At 34.3% G+C, this 22,897-nt stretch overlaps 1 protein-coding gene across 4 annotated transcripts in view; it reads right to left on the bottom strand.

Moving 5' to 3' along the window:
- The window catches only part of shot (dystonin-like protein short stop), a 227,166-nt gene that overhangs the window by 182,559 nt on the left and 21,710 nt on the right, over positions 1-22,897 (bottom strand). The window contains exon 1 of one of the 4 annotated variants that reach the window (XM_073957927.1): positions 14,685-15,091. The exons of 2 other annotated variants lie outside the window; for them this stretch is intronic. The gene's annotated coding sequence lies outside the window, so the exon portion shown is untranslated. Of the gene's footprint in view, positions 1-14,684; positions 15,092-22,897 lie in introns of those variants that run through there. One more of the 4 variants, XM_073957925.1, reaches the window with a different exon arrangement.

Below are 22,897 nucleotides of genomic sequence, written 5' to 3'. Positions count from 1 at the left end.
CAGAGTTCGAAAATAAACAGTACACTAACATAGTGTACCGCTCCGAGAACAGTATCACTAAAATATTTTTAGCGTTAGTGTTCCGGAACACAAACACTAAAAAATATTTTAGTGATATTGTTCCGGAGCACAACGAAAAACGTAGTGTACCACATTTTGGTACACTAAAAACGTTGGGTACCGCAGTCGGAACACTAAAAATCGTAGTGCTCCGCAGTCGGAACACTAAAAATCGTAGTGCTCCGCAGTCGGAGCACTAAAAATCGTAGTGCTCCGCAGTCGGAACACTAAAAATCGTAGTGTTCCGCAGTCGGAGCACTAAAAAATCGTAGTGTACCACATGTCGGAACACTAAAAAATAACGTAATGATAATGTACCACACACGAGTTTATTATGATTTGGGAGGAAAATTAAATATTTATAATTTTTGAATTAAGTACAAATTAAGACATAAAAACACAGATACACCTGTTATATCCATGTATGTATACATATTAATTAATAACGTTGGGAACTTAAGTAGAAAATATGACAAACTTTAATTCGGTTCTTGTACAATGGCGCACTAAAAATTGTAGTGTTCTGACTGTGGATACATAGAAAATACCACAAAGGAGTTTATTATGATTGGTGAGGAAAATTAAATATTTTATAATTTTTTTTAATAAATACAAATTAAGAAATAAACTATAATAGAACACGTGAAAAACGTCTGATTTGATTTTTGGAGAATGGATCAATAAAAATCGTAGTGTTCGGCTGCGGAGCATTAAAAATCGTAGTGTTCCGACTGCCAGATCACTAAAAATTTTAGTGTTCCGACTGCCGGATCTCTAAAAATCGAAACAAAGGATCAATAAAAATCGTAGTGTTCGGCTGCGGAGCACTAAAAATTGTAGTGTTCCGACTGCCGGATCACTAAAAATGTTAGTGTTCCGACTGCCAGATCTCTAAAAATGGAAACAAAGGATCAATAAAAATCGTAGTGTTCGGCTGCGGAGCACTAAAAACCGTAGTGTTCCGACTGCCAGATCACTAAAAATTTTAGTGTTCCGACTGCCGGATCACTAAAAATTTTAGTGTTCCGACTGCCGGATCTCTAAAAATCGAAACAAAGGATCAATAAAAATCGTAGTGTTCGGCTGCGGAGCACTAAAAATCGTAGTGTTCCGACTGCCAGATCACTAAAAATTTTAGTGTTCCGACTGCCGGATCACTAAAAATTTTAGTGTTCCGACTGCCGGATCTCTAAAAATCGAAACAAAGGATCACTAAAAATCGTAGTGTTCCGACTGCCAGATCACTAACAATTTTAGTGTTCCGACTGCCGGATCTCTAAAAATCGAAACAAAGGATCAATAAAAATCGTAGTGTTCGGCTGCGGAGCACTAAAAATTGTAGTGTTCCGACCGTCGGAACACTACGATTTTTAGTGCTCCATTGTCCAAAATTCAAATCAGATATTTTACACATTTACTTCTAATTTTTATTTATTAATATGTATTTATTTATCCTAAAAACATAAAATATTTAATTGCCTCATAAATTATAATAAACATACGATTACCTTAACGTTATTATTAGCGTTTTGGCTCGTGGTACGCTGCGATTTTTAGTGTTCCGACAGTCGGAACACTACGATTTTTAGTTCTCCGGCAGTCGGACAAACTATGATTTTTACTTATCCGGCAGTCGGAACGCTACGATTTTTAGTGATCCGGCAGTAGGAACACTACGATTTTTAGTTATCCGACAGTCGGAACACTACGATTTTTAGTGCTCCATTGTCCAAAAACCAAATCAGATGTTTTTCACATTTTCTTTTAATTTTTATTTATTAAAAATATGTATATATATATAATATTTAATTTCCTCAGAAATCATAATAAATTAATGTATGGTTCATTACCTTATAGTTTCAAAACGTGGTACAAAACGATTTTTAGTGCTCCGGCACAACGATCTTTCTGCTTCATTCCACAAAAACTAAATATTGTTTTTTATAATTTTGACCATATTTCGCAATGTGTTTAACTAATTTAAACATACATGGATGTAACAGTTTATCTTAATTTTTATTTGATCAAATTTAACCAAATATTTAATTTTCCTAAGAAAACATTATTTTTTTTAGTGTTCCAACACGTGGTGCACTATGATTTTTAGTGATCCGGCAGTCGGAACACTAAAATTTTTAGTCCTCCGCAGTCGGAGCACTAAAATTTTTAGTGCTCCGCAGTCGGAGCACTACGATTTTTAGTGCTCCGGCAGTCGGAACACTAAAATTTTTAGTGCTCCGCAGTCGGAACACTACGATTTTAAGTGCTCCGCAGTCGGAGCACTACGATTTTTAGTGCTCCGGCATGCGGTACACTACGATTATCGTTGTGTTCCGGTACAGTATCACTAAAATATTTTTTAGTGTTTGTGCTCCGGAGCGGTACACTATCGTAGTGTACCTATCCACCTTGGTACGGTACAGAACGGTACGGTACGATATTATAGTGTTTATTTTCGAACACTGCTTTTTTAATGGTAATGTTAGAAAAAAGAGGGAATTGTCAAAAATTGCTTCCCCATACAAATTTCCTAAAAAATACGGGAACGGAAAAATTACGGAAATTGCAAAAACTCCAGCAAAAATGTCAATGAACATGCTGCTTGGTTTGCTAGGCCAAAATTGTATGGAAGAAAGCAGGAGAAGAGGGTGATATTCGGCTCTATCATTGTTTAACGAGAAGTGCAAGTCTTGCTAGATTTCGAAGTACGGGAACGCATTTTTAGCAATAAACGGGGGGGAAACTGCTGCAAGTAGTAATATTTTGCAAGTTCTGAACACAACTTTTATCTATCAAAATTTATTATTGTGATGTCTCTACGATAAAATCAGTTTTTATTTTTTTATTTGTTAGTACTATACACAATTAATACGATATATAGATAATTTTACAATAATTTTCGAAATAAAGTTGTAAAGTTCTATATTGTCGTATATTTTTGATGCCCAATTCAATTTACAACAACTTGTTTTGAAAATTCATGTTCGATCAGCTGCGCATATGCATCTACCTTGATTATTGTGATATGTTTGAAATCAACAAAAAAATAAGTGCAAACACCGGGATGTATTTCAGGATTTCGTGAAATCCAGTGGATTTTAGAGCGCAAGTGTAAACTTGGCATTACCTTCTATAAATGTGCATTGATTACAGCTTCGTTCCAGTACTTTTTTAATGGTAAAATGTTCAAAAGAGAAAACTGTCAAAAATGAGTCCAACACACACATTTTTTCAAAATGTACGGGAACGGAAAAATGGCAGAAACGTCAAAAAATCTGGAACAAATGTCAAAGTCGGCATGTCAGCCAATCGGAAGGCGGCAAACATGTTGCACATTTTTGCTCGCTCAAATTTGTCGTGTAAAAAGTTTCTAAAGAGAAAGCTATTCAGCGCCATTTTTGTTCAAAGAGAAGTGAACATTTTGCATCTTTTTTGGTGTACGGGAACGCATTTCGAGTAAAAATGTGCAAAATGTGTTAAATGTGTAAAAACTTTTTAGTTCTGGAACGAAGCTTACAATTCAATGCATAACAGCAAAATCTAACTTGAAAGTAAATTCTTAAAAAAAAACTACGAAATTAAAGTAAAACTTTATTCGCATCAAATTAGTTTTTTTTTTTAATAAATCCATCATTTTTATTCTCAATACATAAAAATAACAGTGTCACAAGAAAATACCACTAAAATTGCCCTAGGGAAATAAATAAGTGGCACTAATCAATACAACGTAAAATGTGGGAAATAATTAAAAAATTATTCAGATCATTTGGGAGAAAATCATAAGAGCATACTATGTTTCATCCGAGAGAAAGCCAATGAGAATGACATGACAATATTACAGATAAGTGGTTAAAAATGAGACTCTATTGCCTTTAGTTGTTATACAAATTTTTATAATATTTTAGATCAAGAAAATTTAAGAAGAAATAAAAATAGTTCGACTGTAGTGGCAAAATTTCACCTATTTCTCATGATTTTATCCAATGATGTGTGGATATTTCCAAAATTATTCTTCGTCTAGCAACTAAAAACAAATAAATATGCCAGCATATTGGTTGGGTGCGTGAGTCTCGTGAGAAAACAAATTGTTCAATGTACACTGTGCGCCTTAATCAACTTTAAATGAAAGTAGCTTATACCTGGGAAGTTTTTGCGGATTCTGAAACTACAATGATCATAGATGAGAAAAATAAAAGTTCACATTTTTGGGTTTTTTAGGTTTTTACAATTTTGCTTGTAAACCGCAAGTCCTTTGTAATTGGAACTAAAGAAAATGTTGCAGCAGTGAAAAATCTCTACAAGATTGACCTTTACGATATTTTAGGTCACAATAGTTAAACTCGAAAGAGAAACAGAAGACAGATTCATTTTATACAGCTGGATTGTTTTTTTTAATATTCCGATAGAATAATTGATGTCCTGTACATACATATTTCCATGAAGGTCATGGAATATTGTAAAGCTAAAAGTGCCATATCCGATAATGACACCAATATCTTTATACCTCCGAATAATTTTTTACTACAAATAATTGAATAAAATATTTTTTTTATTTTATTTACATCGATTATTTCCACTTTATTTTTTTAAAAATTCCTCTTTAGTAAATGTATTTCACACTGCTTTTACGGTATGAATGACGTAAAGTAATGCTTGTTTGGGTGGTGTTTCATCAAACGCACTGTATCAGAGAGAGAGAGAGAGAGAGGGAGAAGCATGATTGAAAAATGACATTCCTCTCTAGCTGTCGCTCTCGTTCTCAAACAAAAAAAAAAAAAGACTTGCCACATGGGATGAAGTATTTTACCCAAAAGGAAAGTAAAAATACCCACAATCAGTCAGCGATTGTTGTTTTTTGTTTAAAGAAATTGTTTTTAAAATTACATTTCTTTGTTAAAAATATGTATATGCGGCAAACAGCGGATTTGACAAATGATAGTAAAAAAATTGATATTTCGAATGGTAATAATTTTCGTGTTCATATTGCAGAGTTGGAAAGCATAATTTAATAATTTTTTAAATGCTTTTTCTTCTAAAGTCAATAAATTTTGAAAATCTCTCGTTTTTATAAGTGGGTGGTATTTAGGTAATTTGTAACATTTTGTGTACAGGAGACAAAATGGCTCTGTTCCAGAACGTTCACGAATCTATTATTTTTGAATTTCTGTTTAAATTTCGAAGAGCAAATAACTACATGTGGAAGTGGAGTTCTTTTTAAATCAATATTTTTCCTTTCTATGATCAAAGACACAAAACGCTCTAAAATAGGAACACAGGGTTCTAATTTATTGATTTTTAGTGTGAACCATGTTCAAAAGTCCTCATTATTCTTTTCATTTTGAACAATTCAGTCGTTCTAAAATAAGTTGTTTTTATCTAAGCTTCTCTTGGAGAACAAGGCAATATCACATTTTCGCAAAAATGGAAGTTTCGTAAAAATTCTAATAAACGTTAAATATATTTTAAAAAGTAAGAAAGTGCTGTAGTCGTGTGAAGCCGACCATTTAATAGACTGCGCCAATATGATTTTAAAAGTGAGTGGACAAATCGTTGATTTTAAATCGCAAATAACCATAAGTTGTCAAAAAAATTTTTTTGGAAATCTTTGTCTCAGTTCAAAATATGACAACATAATTTCAACCATCACCGTATAGCAGAGTTGGAAATTTTCCACCGAAATCACTATAAAAATAAGAGTCACTAAAAGAAAAAAATTCACTATAAACTAACGCGGTTGTTGATCATATTACCTCAAAAGTTATGATCTCTGGAAATAATTTACCCGAAAGAGGTTATATATATCTCGACTTTGGATATACATTAAAATGACTTACATTGTTGTTACCATGATACGTTGTTCTTGCAAAATATTATAAATTCAAAGACAATAACACAAATAAAAAATATGTAGGCACATTGAAAAATAAAGATATTAAAAGATAACTAATTTCAGTTTAGCAGCTGAATTTATCCGACCACTAGTCTTAAAGCAGAAGATATCCTCTTTCAAACGCTTCATTATAAATTTTGATGAGTTCCACCATAACCGAACGAACCATCACCGATATTATTCAAATTTTTGAGGGAATTTTCCATGAAATTGAGGAATATTGCACATCAATCTTAAGATTATAATCCGCTCGATCAAAATCAAAGCGTTACAATAAAATATGTATGCCTGCTACTTCAGACTTCATGAATATTTCAATCCGACTCAATCATCTAACAATTATACAAAAAACTGACATGAAAAAGCCGCCGAAAAATATATAACGTTTGATTGTTGAACTTCAACCTCTTTCTCCATCGGTCGCTAATTGGATGTTTGCATTCTTCGTTTCGATTTGCACATCTATAGTCAACAATAAGTTAAAATTTCGGGAAATAGTAATCTGATGAATCAGGATATTATAAAACTAAACTCAAAGACAGCGGTTATGACTCATTATACCTTTCTAACATGCCAGTCTAAACTCTAAGAATATGGTACAACCCTTTTTGTATTCTATAGAATATTCGATATGGAGGGTAACTCGATATATTTGATGAATGTTTGAGATGTTTTAATAAAAGCCAAACAGATTGATGGTCAGGGTTAGTTTCCTACAATTTAACCGATTGAAATAATATATATTTGTCTATTATCTTATTTTTAGTGCCCAATTTATTAGATTTTTAATCTCATCGATTAATATTGTATAATATTTTAAAGTAATAACTCTTGCGATATATTTCTTACACTCTTTTACATTAACCCCTATTTTCACTAAGACGATTCAATACCAAATTCGTTCGCATCACTACCAAATTTCTTGACAAATATTTGATTCAATTTTGTTTTCAATCAAAGAAAGAACTCCACAATAACAGGAGTTTGGTAGTAATTTGAACGAACTACGTTTCGAACCGTCTCAGATAAACAGACAATCTATGTTATATATTAAGTTTTTGAGAAAACGTTAGATACTACAGTGTACAATGTTATGTAAAAATTGGAATAATGCAAATTTGTTATCGATACATTATGTTATAATTTATCTAAACCCCTTGGGATAGTTTTTCCATATACTTTGGTAGGATATCACATAGATAAACAAAAAATCCCGACTATATTCCCCTTTCCCCCTTTCTATTTAATTCAACTTGACCAGTTTTAAGTGACATTAGACGCTTTTCCCATATATTCTTATTAAAAATCCCCTAATTTTCCCTATCTTATAATTTAACAATCTGGTAATTCTAAAAGAGCACACTCATGGTAACCGAATTATTTACATTGCGTACGAAATGAGAGAGAAACAGTGTGGATAATCCATTCAAACATATGGCTAGACAATGAACTAAGCAGGCCAGCAGAATAAACACTCATAACATTGTTCTGCCGGCTAACACCGGCTGACGCAAACAGAATTGTTTACTTTTTTCCTCATAAGAGAGCACGAAAAATGCCGGGTGGTTGTTGGGGTGGTGATTGGAACTAAACTACCCTTATGTACATTAACAGTGGGGCCCACGCATGTTCCATAGATATGAGCAACCATAAAACAATATGCACACAGGTTAACATTTATTCGACTGAATAAAACTGTTTTCTACAGCGACGCCTTGGCATCTCGTCATCGGCAAACACCTTGTATTTACATATGTATGTATGTAGTATGTATATGCCTTTCCATAAGGACTTGGCCAATATTCTTTTAAAAGTAAAAAGCAATCGATTTATAAATGTAGGACTATGTGTTACCGGTGGTTTGCTTTGCATGCCGACAATGGCAATCGTGTTGTCCATGGACGAAACGGGACGGACGGGTTAATTACAAAAACATCTGAGACAAAGATGGCTCAGTGGTGGCAGACAAAGATGACACCGGAAGCATACATAGCTGCTGGCTGGCTTGACAGCCGACAAGAAACAAAGAAATTGATTGTCCATTATTGGAGTGGTGTTTAAGAAGCTAAGCGGCTGGTGGTTTAAGGCTTGAGACTTCTTGGAGTTCTTTGTTGTAGCGGTATCTGGCGTAATACAGAAAGTTGAAAAAAAATGTGCGAAAATGTGCAAAACAAAAATTGAAAAAAAAAAACACTACATTATTGGCACAATGGAAGCCGGTTAAATATGTGTCGTCGTCCGCTAACATCGATGACAGACAGGTAATGTTCGTTCGATTCTTGGCTAGAATGTTTTAGGATAGGCATGTAATGTGATTATATTTTTTTGCAGCTGTTGTTGGTTATTTTATCATCGATGGCCTAATGAAGAACGTTTGTGTGTGCAGCCTAATTTGGCAGAAACGTGTTTGCCGGCTTTTTGTGCGAACCCTAACGTCTATCATTTAACCATTATTGTTAGATAATATGTTGTAGTTGTGTGGGTACTATATACCTCTGTTATGTGTGCGTTAGAGGGATATTTTTAGCATTATTGTGACAACTGCCGTTAATTTGTTAATGAACCTGGCCAAAATGGTAGCAAACTAAAGAAATGGCCCACTACACTTACGCATTAACATTTGTGCGTTGTGCTCGGAATGCATAATTAGTGATCGCTGATCGCACTACAGGTAGTTAGGTATGTATTTTCTAAGCTGATAGAGAGAGTAGACGAGCTGGGTCTAAATCAAGTGTCTTATAGCTAACATTAATCTGAAGCCAAATAGCAAACTAAGAATAAAAATTATTGTGTATTTATGTATTCATTTTAGACAGAAAGTGGGTAATTACACCTAGACCCGTTTATGCGCGAAAAATTATATTAACCCTACAGAAAAAATGATTTTGACAATGAAAAATTATTACCCTCTACATACAAGTATAACTTAGAACCCTTTAGTAGTATTCTGTAATTATTTTTCGTTACCGACAAAAATCGCTAATAATTGAATCGAAAAATTATGCATTAAAACTTTAAAATATTAATTAGCAGAACTGTTTGGTCGCTAACTTACCGTAATCAAGCGAAATAACAGTCATTACTAACTGAGGTTATAATGGATCTACATACATACCTGTCTTAGTAGGTATATTGTAGAACAAATTTACGGCCTTAAATAAGCCATTAAAAAGTTGAATTAAGCAAGGCATTATAATACTACATGTCTATGCATAAATGAGACTATTTTGAAATATTGTGTGTGTTCCCGAAAAAACATTGAGATTTTAGCTGTCTCTTTCTCTCTCAATCGCGAATTGAATAATTTCCGATTTTTTAAATTTCAATTGAAATTTGTATTATTTCATTTATAATATAATTTTATTTATTTTGGAAATTTTGCCTATTAGGACGAAGATCATTTTTAATATTAATTTTAATTAATTTCTCGTTACAGTCGAGCTTACTAACCAATGATTTTTGCAAGTGGAAAAGGAAAGCCGAAGATTCGAACCCACGCAACCACCACTGTGTGACATGTTTCGCCTTTCGTAGAGGCTCATCAGACATGTCGGCTGTGGAGTGGCTTCGCTATCATCTAACGTTTCCTCTTTCAAATGCAATTTTTTTTCAATGCTGAATATTTGTTCATTCATTGTATAATTTTATATTTGTTATTAGAATCCAACTCAATTTTTCGAATTATACTAAATTTAAAATTTAACTGGTTATTTGTAACTTATTTGTTATTCAAAACTTCCTATTTGCAGTTCCAATTAAATTATTTCTAGTGATACCCTCAGCCTATGGGTATACCAAAACGGGGCTATTTCCGAGCCGCGCCGAACTTTTCACCCTTAACTATGAAATCTTCTGAGCTATCCAATAATCAGTTTCTTTTCCTGTCCACAATTTTAGGTGGAGGCCCCAATTTACAGGAAATATAGGACGAAAATATTGATAAAAACTTCAAAGTACATGAAATCGGGCAGTACATTTATATGGGGGCTGCACTATAGGTAATTTGGAAAGGTTCTTCAGCAAAAATTCGATTCTTGCACTTTTAATTGCGCGAGTTTTATAATTTGATTTTAAGAAAGTACATGCCAAATTATAGGGATATGCAATTTGTTTTCAAAAATGTTCAAAATTCGCAGTATAATTCCAAGTCCATGTCAAAATTTCGATGGCAAAATAAAACATATTAATAAAGATTAAAACTTAGGAAAGAAATTAAACCCAATTTATTAGAGTTTGGTAATGATCAAATACATAGATATGATATTCAGTGGAATGGTAGCGGTGTGTATTTTATATTTTAAGTTATATTTTTCTTCAAAATGTTTGTTACAGCGGAAAAATCATAGTCATATAGGAAGGACACAAACTAAGATTTTTTTACAAAATTATAGTTTTGTATTATAGACTTTTACAAAATTGTCCAACTTTGTCTGAAATTCTGACTTCGGGAATATCTTCAGAAAAGGGGTCTGAATCAACTACATAATATACCTAGGTGCGATTTTTTGTGTTTTTTGAGTTATATGTATATAACTTTTTTGAAGGTGCCCTCCTTGCAGAAAAAATATTTTTTTTTTAGTTTTTGATTTGGTGAAAAAAATATGAAAAAAAGCATCCGATTAGAACTAAACATACATTAATTCTCTTTAAAGAAATATTCACCATGTGTTTTAAAAATTTACAGAAGTGTTGTGGTCAACATTTTTGCTAATTATATCTGTAATACGTTCTAACTAGGGATCATGATTGGGCGGTTAATTTTGTTCTTTTAAAAAATAATATTTATAAAGATCTCTTCGCGAATTAATATTTTAAACATATCAATGTTTATAAAATTTTGGCGGATCGATATTTTAGTTCATTATAACATTTTTTGGTTTTAACCGCGTTCATTGGGTTGGAATGAATAAAATAGGTAGGGGTTAGGAACAACAAAATTTGTTCGTTAAATCCGCCGTTCTACTCGCGGAGTGACAATTTTTGTTCGTTATAATCGTCGTCATTTTAAGAAGTTGAATGTGTGTACAAATATTAAGTAAAATTCTTTGGGAACACAAAACTTTGTTCGTTATAAATGTAGTTTCTTATAACCGATTTTCGCTATATCCCAACTGTACTGTGTAATTTTTTTGTCTTAGCTAACTATACCATATAAAGCATTAAAAATGTATTAAAAGCCCATAAGTCCACCGCCTCAAAAACAGGACAAATTACCTATAGTGGGCAGTGCCAAAACTTGGGCCTAGGTTCTCGGTTTTAGTTGGAGAAGTTTTCTGACCACTGCGAACCCTAAATGGCATATTAGGCCAAAATCTTAGATAAAAAACTAAAAAATATCTATTCCAAAACTTAGACCTACATATGTTAACAATGTTTGGCAGAGAAATGTCTTCACCACTGGAAACCTTAAGTGTAAATTAACTGTTAATTTCGTCCGAAATTTTTGATGGGTTGTACCAAATCGATGGCCCATATATCCAATCTTTGAAGACCTGTTTATGAAAAAGAGTCACTCAGATGCAAAAATACAGCGTTCGAGCTTAATTATTGTGCAAACTTGAATGATCGACTCGGATTTTATCAGAACTTCATCCATTATGGGATAACAGATGATTATTTCGATTATCTTAATCTATGAACAGATCTCCAATTTCGGGACAATATCTGGGAAAAATGGAGAATAAATTTATAGGATTGTAACAAAGACCACAAAGACTCCAAATACTTAATAGCGAGAGGTGTTGAAAGGAGTGTCCATAAATAATGGATCATTACGGGGCCCATATCTCAGAAATATTGGCTTCTTCTCTATTTAAATTTCAACACGATCGGAAAAGGTCTCTGAAACTGGACTACAGCCCAAAATTGTTGAATTTTTGCGTAGGAGATACCTGAAAGAATGAGCCGGCATAGGATAGTCCATCTTGGAACTGGATCTCATTTAAGGAGACATTCCATTCGATAGTTATCGTGATAATCAGCTCTTTTTGTTTGTCACCGTAGAGCTTTTGCGTCATTATGTCAGGAAGCATATACTTGTCCACGAAAAACCTTATAATATAATATATAATTGTTCCACAAACATCCCAGGCGGGACAGGGGAGGCTTCTCTCATATCAATGAGTGCACCCCGATTCATATTAGCTCAATGATATGGGACCTACTGTTTATCGCCGAGTCCGAACGGCGTAAGACACCACTTGTAGAGAAGTTGTACAAGGCTGAAATACTAAGAAAATGTCGCCAACATTACTGAGGGGTATTTTGCCACCGTTGAAAACGTGTTTGATGTTGACTGGCCGGGGAATCGAACCCACGATCTTCAGCGTGCAAGGTCATACCATAGCACCACGGTGGCGGCACTCATTAACGAAAACCATTATATCACAGTAAACAGAACCACAAGGAGTACCTTCAGTAAAAATTTCAAAACTATTTTAGACATTTCAAACAGGCCTTAAACTGCACAAAAGTGGAAATTTTTGAACTTTTGTTAGAGAGGTACTGGAAGGAATTTTCCCCGATAGTGTTCATTTGCAAATTTGCGAGAATTGTTACGATGTGCAAAGGTTGGACTCCTTTCGAAACGTATTGTCCCCATTTTAGTTGGTCACCGTAGGAATTTTGGAGTTATCGCGCCATTATGTCATATGGCTGTAAAGAGGACCACAAGGAGTGTCTTCAGTCAAAATGTCAGAACGATTCTCGAACAGGACTTAAACTAACATTTTGAAATTTTGTGATGAAGGTTTTGTTCGATACAGACTTTCTTATAACTTTATGTCCCTCGTAATAGAGGCCTCAAGGACACTGTACTGGAAAACAAAAATTAAAACGACCCGAGACAAATCCTTGTACTGTACTTTTACAAAAATGTTTTGAAAATTTGTGTGTGAGATACCGGAAGGAGTGGATGGATATAGTCCATATTCAAACATGTTCTATGTCTACGATGTGTATGTGCAAAGTTTGAACCATTTGAACCAAATCGGTTACTCCATTTGACAGTTATCGTATGCACCAGTCAAGCTAAAAATTTTGAATTTTTGGTGAACGATGTCCCGGCAAGATTTCCGATATCGACATTTTTGGAACTTGATGTACATTTGGAAGAAATTTTACGATGTGCAAAGTTTCGGACATGCTTATCAGCCGGCAAGGTTTTTAGGGCTTTTAGGACATTACATAAAGAGGCAAGGTCTTGCTCCGAAAAAAATGGTTACCCTTGTAATAGAGGCGAAAAAATTCAAAACGATCCGAAAAATGTTTTGCGAAACTTTTTTTGAAAATTTCTGTGTTTGGTATCCGAAGGATTGGACCGATATGTGACAACTTTGAACATGAACTAAGTTTGGAGAAAATATTACGAGGGCAAAGCGGTTAATCTGTTTGAAAGTAATCTTGCGCACTAGTCAGTCAGACAGACAGAAGGACGGATAGGGCTAAATCGATTTCAAATTGTCTGAAACGGATTTCGTCCAAAGTTTGGTCGTAGCCAGGGGGAAGTCCGGGGTAGTTACTCTTTCCATACTAAAAGCCGTAACGATTTATTTAAAGGCCTCGACACATAAGAAGCATGGCATTCTTGCTGAAGTCATATCTGATAAAAGACTAAAGACCAAGTTCGACCTAATAAAAATACATATTTCTGAATCACATTTGAATTAGGTCGAACTTGGTCTTTAGTCACTTACCAGATATGACTTAAGCAAGAATGCTTCTTATGTGTCGACGCCTTGACTTCTTATCCATCGAATTTTAGAACAACAAATTTTTATTTATTTACAATTATATCTATAATAAATTATAAATATAATAATTTGGATAAGCTCTGGCTACTGAGGCCTTAATCTAAGGACAAAAAATAAATACTTATTTCTAGTGACATGCTTTTGTTAAAATAATGGGTTAATAGTCGATTTGTAATGATTTTTTTGCTGGAAATTCGTAGCACAGGTTTAATGGGGAAATAACACCGGATTTCACCGAATGGATTTATTGTCTGGAGAGATACTCGAATTTTATGAAAAGAAGTATGGTCCTTCCACGACAAACCAGTGTCGCCACGGATTTATGCTTTGTCTTGATAATATAATATGACTATGAGGGTATTTATAAAATCAGCCTATATTTCCTACTGCAGTATGCTCGTAAAATTCTCTCAAGCTGATGTTTACTCAAGTAAAATTCCACCTTAACCTGAATATTAATTTATTTAAATTTTAGCTCTGAATAGTAGGTTATTCAGTACTTCACATCAAATATTGCAGTGTTAAATATCGCAAGTTACACAAAATATATTTTGTTCTATTACTTTATTGATCCACTGTATTTAAATATCTCAAAGCCTATGAGAAAATATACACACTTATGCGTTTTCATTTGAACATGTTGCCACATTATATTATTTTTCGGTGCATATTTTTCCGAAGAACCTCGATTAGTAAATATCGATTATTCGTCATAAGCAGCAGCACATTTTATTATCAAATAATATTTCACTGATCCAGCACACAATATTTTCCGCAATTTTATACCACACATCTTTCATCACATTAATTTGAATTTTATGGCATTGTTAAGTAAGTTGATAAAACATTAAACAATTCTATTCTAATGTGCCATGTGATGGTAGGTATTCACACACATTATTTTTCATTTCTTTTTCTTTGTTTTTTTTTGTTCTTTATTTTCTTTTATTGGAGTAGTAGGGGAGGGAGAATGTTTTTATCACCTGCAATAGCACTGAGGACGGACAAGGTGTTATCTAAATTGGTCAAATAACAACTGAAATATCTTCCGAACCGCACGTTCAACGTTCAACCCGGTTTAACGTAAATACGATCTTAATTGTCACCAAAAAACAACGACACAAAAAATTCTATCGTTGAAGCAAACAAAATATCGAACAAGACTCGATCACATTCTTTGGTAGACGAAATACAAAAGAAGAAATTCCAAGGGCTGGTTCCTCTATCGACGAACGCGTAACTCGTACTGATAACTCAGATAAGAGAAGCAAGCAAACGGCAATTGTTACAGTCAACAGACAAACAACGATATGCCGCTTCTATACTCCTGCTTTTTAGCTAATAACCAGACAGTTAGTAAGTCATTGGCTTTTCGAGAATCGGGAAAAAACAAAACATGAAAACGAAAAAAAAATAAAAAAAATATAGCAAAGTATGAATGAATGAATGAATAGACGACAATGTCACACTAAATACTCAAGAATGTCCGGCAGTAAAATGACAAACGAAAAGTACATAATTTCATTATTTTTATCTATGACTTCAGCTGAACATTAAGAATCAATCTCATAGTTTAGTTACTAGTTGAAATGTCTCCAGTTACCACAGCAAGCAAACCATGTAGCCACGCCAGCCCAACGACCAGCTTCATCCACCCGACAATAGCTCGCGTTCATTAAACTATCGGTTAAATTTGCCGATCAAGCTATGAATGATCTAATTTTTTGAGCGTTAACTGAGGTTTTTCTAGTTATTACTTCATGCCGACACAGCATCTACTGGTAAGGTTCTAAAAGGTTTTGTCATTCTCTATTTTGTTTACCTTGGAATTCCGGACATTTTGGTTCGATTCTGTTTTGTTTCTCACAAACAGTGACGACGACATTTAGTATTGCTTACTTGCGATCCATTAATTTAAATTGTTAATGATCAGTTGGCAAATTATCATAGAAAAACCGGCTTAGGGTAATAGTTTACGACAATGGCACAATGGGTTGAAGTTGAACAAAATAATGTTAAGTAAGAATGTGGATATAAAAATGAGCGGAGTAAGATAAGAATATTGGCGAAATAGGAGTATATGAGGAGAAGCAAATAACATTCAGGGAACAAAGTGTACGTACTTATGTACATCAAATAACGCCGAGTGTTCCTAAAGCTAGATTGTCAAATTTAGCGATAAAATAGTCAATAAATAGTCAATCACTTCGCAGTTTTGCGGTGATGTGTTACTTATTATTTGTTATAAAATTGGGAAAGTGCTTTATGTTTTCATACAAAAAACTATAGTCTCTTCTGTTTTTGCCGAAAGCAAATCAATTGTAACGATATTCGACTTAAAAAAAAAATCTGAAATACCGCGGGTTTACATTACACTGTGCAAAATTTTCGGGTCATAGAGTCATTGGTACAAAAATTGGGTCATGTCGGTCCACTTTTTGGTATAGCTCCCATAGAAGGGTATAACCCGTGTAACCCGTACCCATATTTTCCAACTAATATCGCCAAATTTTGGTATGTCGAGTTCTTTATAAAGGTCCGAGTTTTGGTATAGCCCTCATATATAGTCACACCCTAAATTTAGGGTTTTGGGCACATTTTCAAATTGATTAGGCTCTAATTCAGCATCTTCGTTACTGAGGGGGGTTGAACACCTTTTCCCAGAAATTTTTCAATGTAGGTTCATTTTTCGGAGTAGCGCCTACAAAAAGGGTCTGAGCCACATTTCCCAAACGATTTGGTTTAAAATTTGTATTTTGGTTTCTTTGAGAGTAAAAAACCTTACTGTAGAAGATTTTCAACATAGGTATATATTTTGGTATAGTCTCCATATAACGGTAACTCCCATGTCCTTGTTCCGAAGTTGATGTATTAGGTCAGAAGAGCAAAATCCCAAAAGGTCTTTGAATTCTATGGCCAATTTTATTTTATGGTAAAGTTCTCATATCACGGTTCCACCGAAGTCCACATTCCGAACCAAATTGGTATGGGTTATGGCATATTCTTAATGGAATTGATGATAATATGCCAGAAGAGCAAAATCCCAAAAATGTTTTGAATTTCCAGGCCAATTTGTTATTTTATTATAAAGTCCCCATGTAAAGGTACCTCCCAAGTCCACGTTTCCAATCGATATTGCCTGGGTGGCGTAAAATTAAAAATCATGCTGATCAGAAGAACAAACCCCTCAAAAGAGCTTTCTTTGGATTTATGACAATTTTTTTATTTTATGACAAAGTCCCCATATAAAGCTACCGTCCCAACAGATTTCGTAAGGGGGTTACAAAATCCTAGTGGAGGTTATGGTAGAGCAAACCCCAAATGGGTTCTGGTTTCGCAGAACTTTCAGTGGGAATGATAGCCAGGATACTCTAAAAGCACTAGGGTCCTTCGCCATAAATTCTTAAACTGTCCAAATTTATAGATCTGCCTTAAAAATCTTGTAGCAAATTTGTTATTTTTTTCTGGGCTCACTGCAGGGGGCACTGCAATATTATAGGGAAACGGAATCCTTGATGGGGAATACAAAGCGGGGTTTTCATCCTTCGAATTTACTGAAGGAAGGTTGTGCCAAGCCAGCGGTCTGCTTCTTCTGTGAGACAGCCGTAACGTTCTGACATGACGAACCTTCTTTCGGGTCCTGTTACGAAGGCGCATTATTTTTTAAGGGGCAAGTCCATACTTCTTGAGATAATGGCCCAACGGCTCCAAAAAGCAAGCCGCCAAGAACTATTCTGGGTAGTGTCTAAGAAACCCCTCGAAGGTAGAATCCGATTTGGTCCAAACGTTGTACAATGTATTATTTCTTACAGACTCGGATTATGTCCGAAATTTCACTACATCGAACCATTCTTACGGGTACCTCCCACACAAAGTTTGGAAAGAGTACAATTTAAGGACTCGTCTGGAATCGTTTGAAGTTTTTGGCAACATGTTGTGTATGCGGCCCTATTTACCACGATCCATACTCAAAAATTCCCATAGACGTTAGAAGTATTGCGTTTACTTCTTTTCTTTAGGCCCGAAGCATAGCTGACTGATACATTCATACTTGTTTATATTTCTTCGTTCGATAAATGTCTTCTCCATTCTTACCCGTCCGTTGAATCCAACCTCTCATCCCCTCCCCTCCGCCTTTCTCTTTCTACCATTCCCGTTTCACTTTCTTCTTATCACTTTTTAGTTACATATCCTACGAGAACCTAACATACATAAACATTATCCATTACCCATATTGGCCTTCTGTGTATGGGTTTTACAAGGCTCCACTGTGCATTGCTATAATTTAAATTTGTTTTATTGTAACCATTGATTATAAATTCAAAGAAATTGAAACGGTTGAAAGTTCAATGCCGCCAGTCCGATTGGAACGGAAAACGAAACAAGGCGACGGACGACAGCTGTAGTTTGGTTAGGCAGGCAGACAGAGACTCAACACAGATTCAATTTGAATAATTACTTAAATTCTTAATTGTGTTCGATAAAAATTTGTCAATGTTGTTTTTTATTCTATCTTTGTGCCTGTTGTTCTATTAGAAATTTTAGTATGAAATCATTGCATTAATTGAGCTTTAGTTTCGTAAACGAAAAAAACTTTAATAAAAATAAATTATCAAAGTTAATTTTGCAGCCATCATCATTAATGGCGGTTTTCATTTCATGTTTCAAATTGCAACTGGCTTCAGGAATTCTTAAGTTAGAATGTCAATTATCAAAAGATGTTAAAATTTAAAACAACTATTAATCTAGAAGAGAATTGGGAAATAAATTCTTGAACTAATCAAAAGTGACTGTTGAAGGAAATCAGATTTGATTAAAATTTTCGGTATATTATAAGTGAATTTAACAAATGTTTATACAAATAGTTTTGTAAACATTTTGCCCCGCAAGTGTTTTGTTCTATTTTAGTATTTAACGTTACTTTCGGGAAACATGTGTTTGTATAATTATCTAAAAAATTAACAATAACGCAAACATACATAGATATTTTGCAACCACCCAAATATTTTGTGAATAGACAACAGGCCGATTTGATTTTTTTCAACTGAATCGTAGTCTATGAATATAGAAGAAATCGCATTTATTATAAACATCTTCAGGTAATTTTAAAAGGAGTTCTTTAATCATATCCCAACTACCTACATGTTTTCAATACCGTCCAACCCAGAAAAGGCTTTAAGAATCAAACAAATTAATTTGTAAAATTTTTATTTTCATTCTGCCGGAAACAGTCACACAAATATTATCAAACACTTCATAATTTACAAAAGCTATTAAAAAACGGCAATGTATGGACCACCCCACAATGTAGGAGCATCCCTAAGTATTAAAGTACTTCCGTAAATCCACTTAACACTAAGATATTGAATTTGTACCTATTTCCTTTTCTAAAAAATATTTCAGATACCTATTTGGTGTTTCACAAATGCAAGTGTTGCGATTAAGCATGAATGTTTCTTATTCAAAGAAGTTATTCCGATTTGACCTTGAACCAATTATTTCATTGTTCTCGATAAACTGAAACCAAGTATGATTCACTTACACAATTCAAATTTAAACAATGATTTGAAGGAAACACTTAAAATAATTTATAAACAAACGAATTATGTTTATTTTTACACAAGTTATTTTCGAGATTTAGTAATTGGCGATAACCCAACTTGTGTTCAATGAACTTCTATTACTGAACTTAGTACCAAAGAAAAAAAGAAAGCATGTCAATATTGAAAAATGCTTAAACATAAACACGGCGAACAAATAAAATGTGCGTTGACACAACTGTCAAATTGTGATTTGCTAAAGAAAGGAGAGAATAATAAATTCACCAATATGCATTTCATCTTTAGGGGAAAAATGTCATCCCCAACTGACACACATTTTTATTGTTTTATTTATTGTTTGTACAACAACAAAAAGAGCAATAAAAACAAAACAAAAAACTAAATAAAATAAAATGAAAAAGAGAGACAAGAGAATTTTCCATTGATGACGTGAGAGAATGACGATGGACAAAGAGAAATAGCAAGATTATGAATCACATGTAACAGGGAACAACGTATAAATGTGATAAGAATTTCGTGTCAAATACCAAAAAAAAAATACAACAACCCTCATATTACACGTCATGTGTCTGCTGTGTGTAGGGAAGTCCCAGAAGGAAAGAGTACAACAATTCATTTCGCAGTAATGCCCACAATTTACACTATACCACAAAAGTCTACGTCATTTATTAAAATGTATCTAATACAGTATCATTGGTGTATTCGAAGGATGACATGAATCATTTTGTCTTACGAGGACTGAGTGACAATGGGCAGGATGTGATTGTGATCAAAAAAGTGTATATGCGAAATTCTTTACCGAAGTTTTTGAATTCTTAAAGGTATACTCGTAGGTATATGGGGAAAACGACGCTTACATTTTTGTCAAACATGGCTAGCCCCTAGGTCTTCCCTTAATTACGTCGGTGGGTCAGACAACAATGCCTGCGTCACGCGTAGAGGAAATGCCTTCAAGAAGATTTTTTGTTAGGTTTTGTCAGGTTTTAACTATGTTTGCGGAAACAATGGCAAATTCGTTCTGTTCTGTATTTCTTATTAGGTTTACTTTCTATATATGTATTTAATACCGCTTTATTTTTATAACATCAACCATACGATTTAGCCACGGCCAACGTTTTGATAAGGTCCCATAGAACGGTACCTCCCAAGTTTCGAAGTTTTTAAGTTTTTAGTCTCATTATCCCAGAAGTGGTTGGTATTTGGTCTTCGCTGGGGTGCAAAACATTCCCGCAGCCAATGGTCGTTGCAGGACCACGTTTTCTTATATTCCACGTATAACGGTACATCCCGATTTTCCGTAATTTGAAGATTTCAGCATATAGACCCGGTTGTAATCACGTGATCGTGCGCAATAATTGAACTAGAACGCTATATTTTTGCACACTAGTGTATTTTTTCCATAGACAAGTCAAGTTCGAATATATAACGCCCCATACGCCCGGTACCTCAGGTTAGGTATTTTGAGGATATTAGCTGCACCTTTCGTCCGAACTAGCTGTAATTTGACATTTGAGGTTTCCGGTGGTCACAAAACTCCTCCACCAACATAGGTGTATCTCTTAGTAAAACCCTATATAACTGAACTGACATTTGACATTTGAAATTCACAGGCGTCACAAAATATATTCAAATTGTCTACATATCGTCGGTGTCATGCTTAAGTGTTCCATACGCCATTTGCCTGATTCGAGAAAAACTCAAGTTAATGTTTAAGGCTATACGGGATAAAAATGGTGCAATAATCCAATACTTTAAGAGCTCAGTTCTACTTAACTAAACTCATAGAATATACCAGTAGTTTATTTTAGTCAGATATCTGTGATAGTCTAGAAGTTATTGCCAATTTTTATAATTGCAAAAAGTTGCTGAATTGTTCCATGGAATCTTTTTTTCATGTTTTTGGCAGTTTGTGTCACATGGAACACATTTTGTCACATTTCAACCAAAACACTTTTTATCAATCGTGTTCCACCTCCCTTATATGAAGTGGTACTGTTGAGTTTAAAAATCAGGACTTTAAGTGAAACATTTATTTTTCTCATATAAATACAATAAGGAGCATAATTTAAGGTTTTCTTAAGACTTATTTAAGGGATTGCCTCCACTTATCACTACTTTTTTGTGGTAAAAATTTCGATCGGACAAAACGGATTGATATTTTGCATTTCTAAGGTAACATAAAACATTTAAACGCGATTTTCTTATAATACCATTTTTGTAGTCGGTTAGCTTCAAGTCGAATGAACGTTTTTGCGTATATTTTTGTGGACTTACATCAAAATTGTGTCTTTTAACTAGGGATTTTTTGTTTAAACAATTGATAAATTTTCGTTTTCATATAACAATACAATATTCAAAAATATTTGGATTTAGAAACTATTATTCTTCAGTTTTTAAGCCAAGTCCTTTAAAACAATTTGTTCCATACGCCACACTTTTCCGTTACTTGGGCAAAATGGGCAATTTTTTGTTCCAAACGCCATCATTTTTGGTGCGGAACAATTCGTTTTTGTCTCTTTTTGTTCCATACGCCAAACGACATGGATATGGAACTAAAATGTTCAAAGTTGTTTTGTTCCATACGCCAGGCTTTACGGATATGGAACAAAACGACAAGATTTATTTGGTCACAAAGCGGATATGGAACATACTGGCATCTGAATATCTCAGAAACTATAAGAGATAGAGAAAAACCGACCAAAAAATCGGAAAGGTCATGGTTCAAAACTTTGTAAGGTACCTTTATCTCAAAAAGTCAAAAATGGCGTATGGAACACTTAAGCATGACACCGACGATATGTTGGTCCATGCTTTGGTATAGCCCCCATATAACGGTACCCCCAGATTTTGTCAACATAAATTTGCTACCAGCACAGCACTGAAATCACTAAAAATATGCTATGCTATGCTGTTTTCAAAAACAAAATCGTCCTTCGTCTGCCACAACAACAACATCCTAATACACCTGAAGATCGGCTTTACCACCCGGGAAACGTAATGTAATGGTTGGATGCGTGGGACTTCGGTAGACTCCTAATTTTTCAATGTATCTCTAAAGGCCTTACAGCTCAACTCGAAAGAGAATTAATTAAATATCACTATAAATGGCCTTCGCCTTAATAAGGCAAAAATAAAAAAATAATTTCAGCATGAGCCAGGCTGGGATTCGAACCTGGGTCTCCGACAACTGAGTGTCAAGGTTGCCGGCGTCTTAGCGTTCTAAGCCACCATCAACTTGTCAAAACTTTAGTAGACAATAATTGATGATCAAAAAATAAAATCTTCTGATATAGAAGAGCAATTACTAATGATGTAGGAATAAAACTTACCGTAGTATTTGTGAACATTGAAAAATGGGATTACCAAGCAGGACTATAGGAAAAGTTTGGAGTTTCAATTAACTGACATAATTTCGCATATACATTTATCTAATGAAGTGCGATATATATACTAGTTTCCAAGCTTTGCATTCGTCTGCCACAACAACAACATCCTAATACACCTGAAGATCGGCTTTACCACCCGTGAAACGTAGTGTAATGGTTGGATGCGTGGGACTTCGGTAGACTCCTAATTTTTCAATGTATCTCTAAAGGCCTTACAGCTCAACTCGAAAGAGAATTAATTAAAAATCG

Source organism: Musca autumnalis, unplaced genomic scaffold (genome assembly GCF_047663935.1).
Source record: "Musca autumnalis isolate F117 unplaced genomic scaffold, ASM4766393v1 scaffold_5, whole genome shotgun sequence".
Classification (NCBI taxonomy): Eukaryota; Metazoa; Arthropoda; class Insecta; order Diptera; family Muscidae; genus Musca; species Musca autumnalis.
This window is presented reverse-complemented; position numbering and strand designations above follow the sequence as displayed.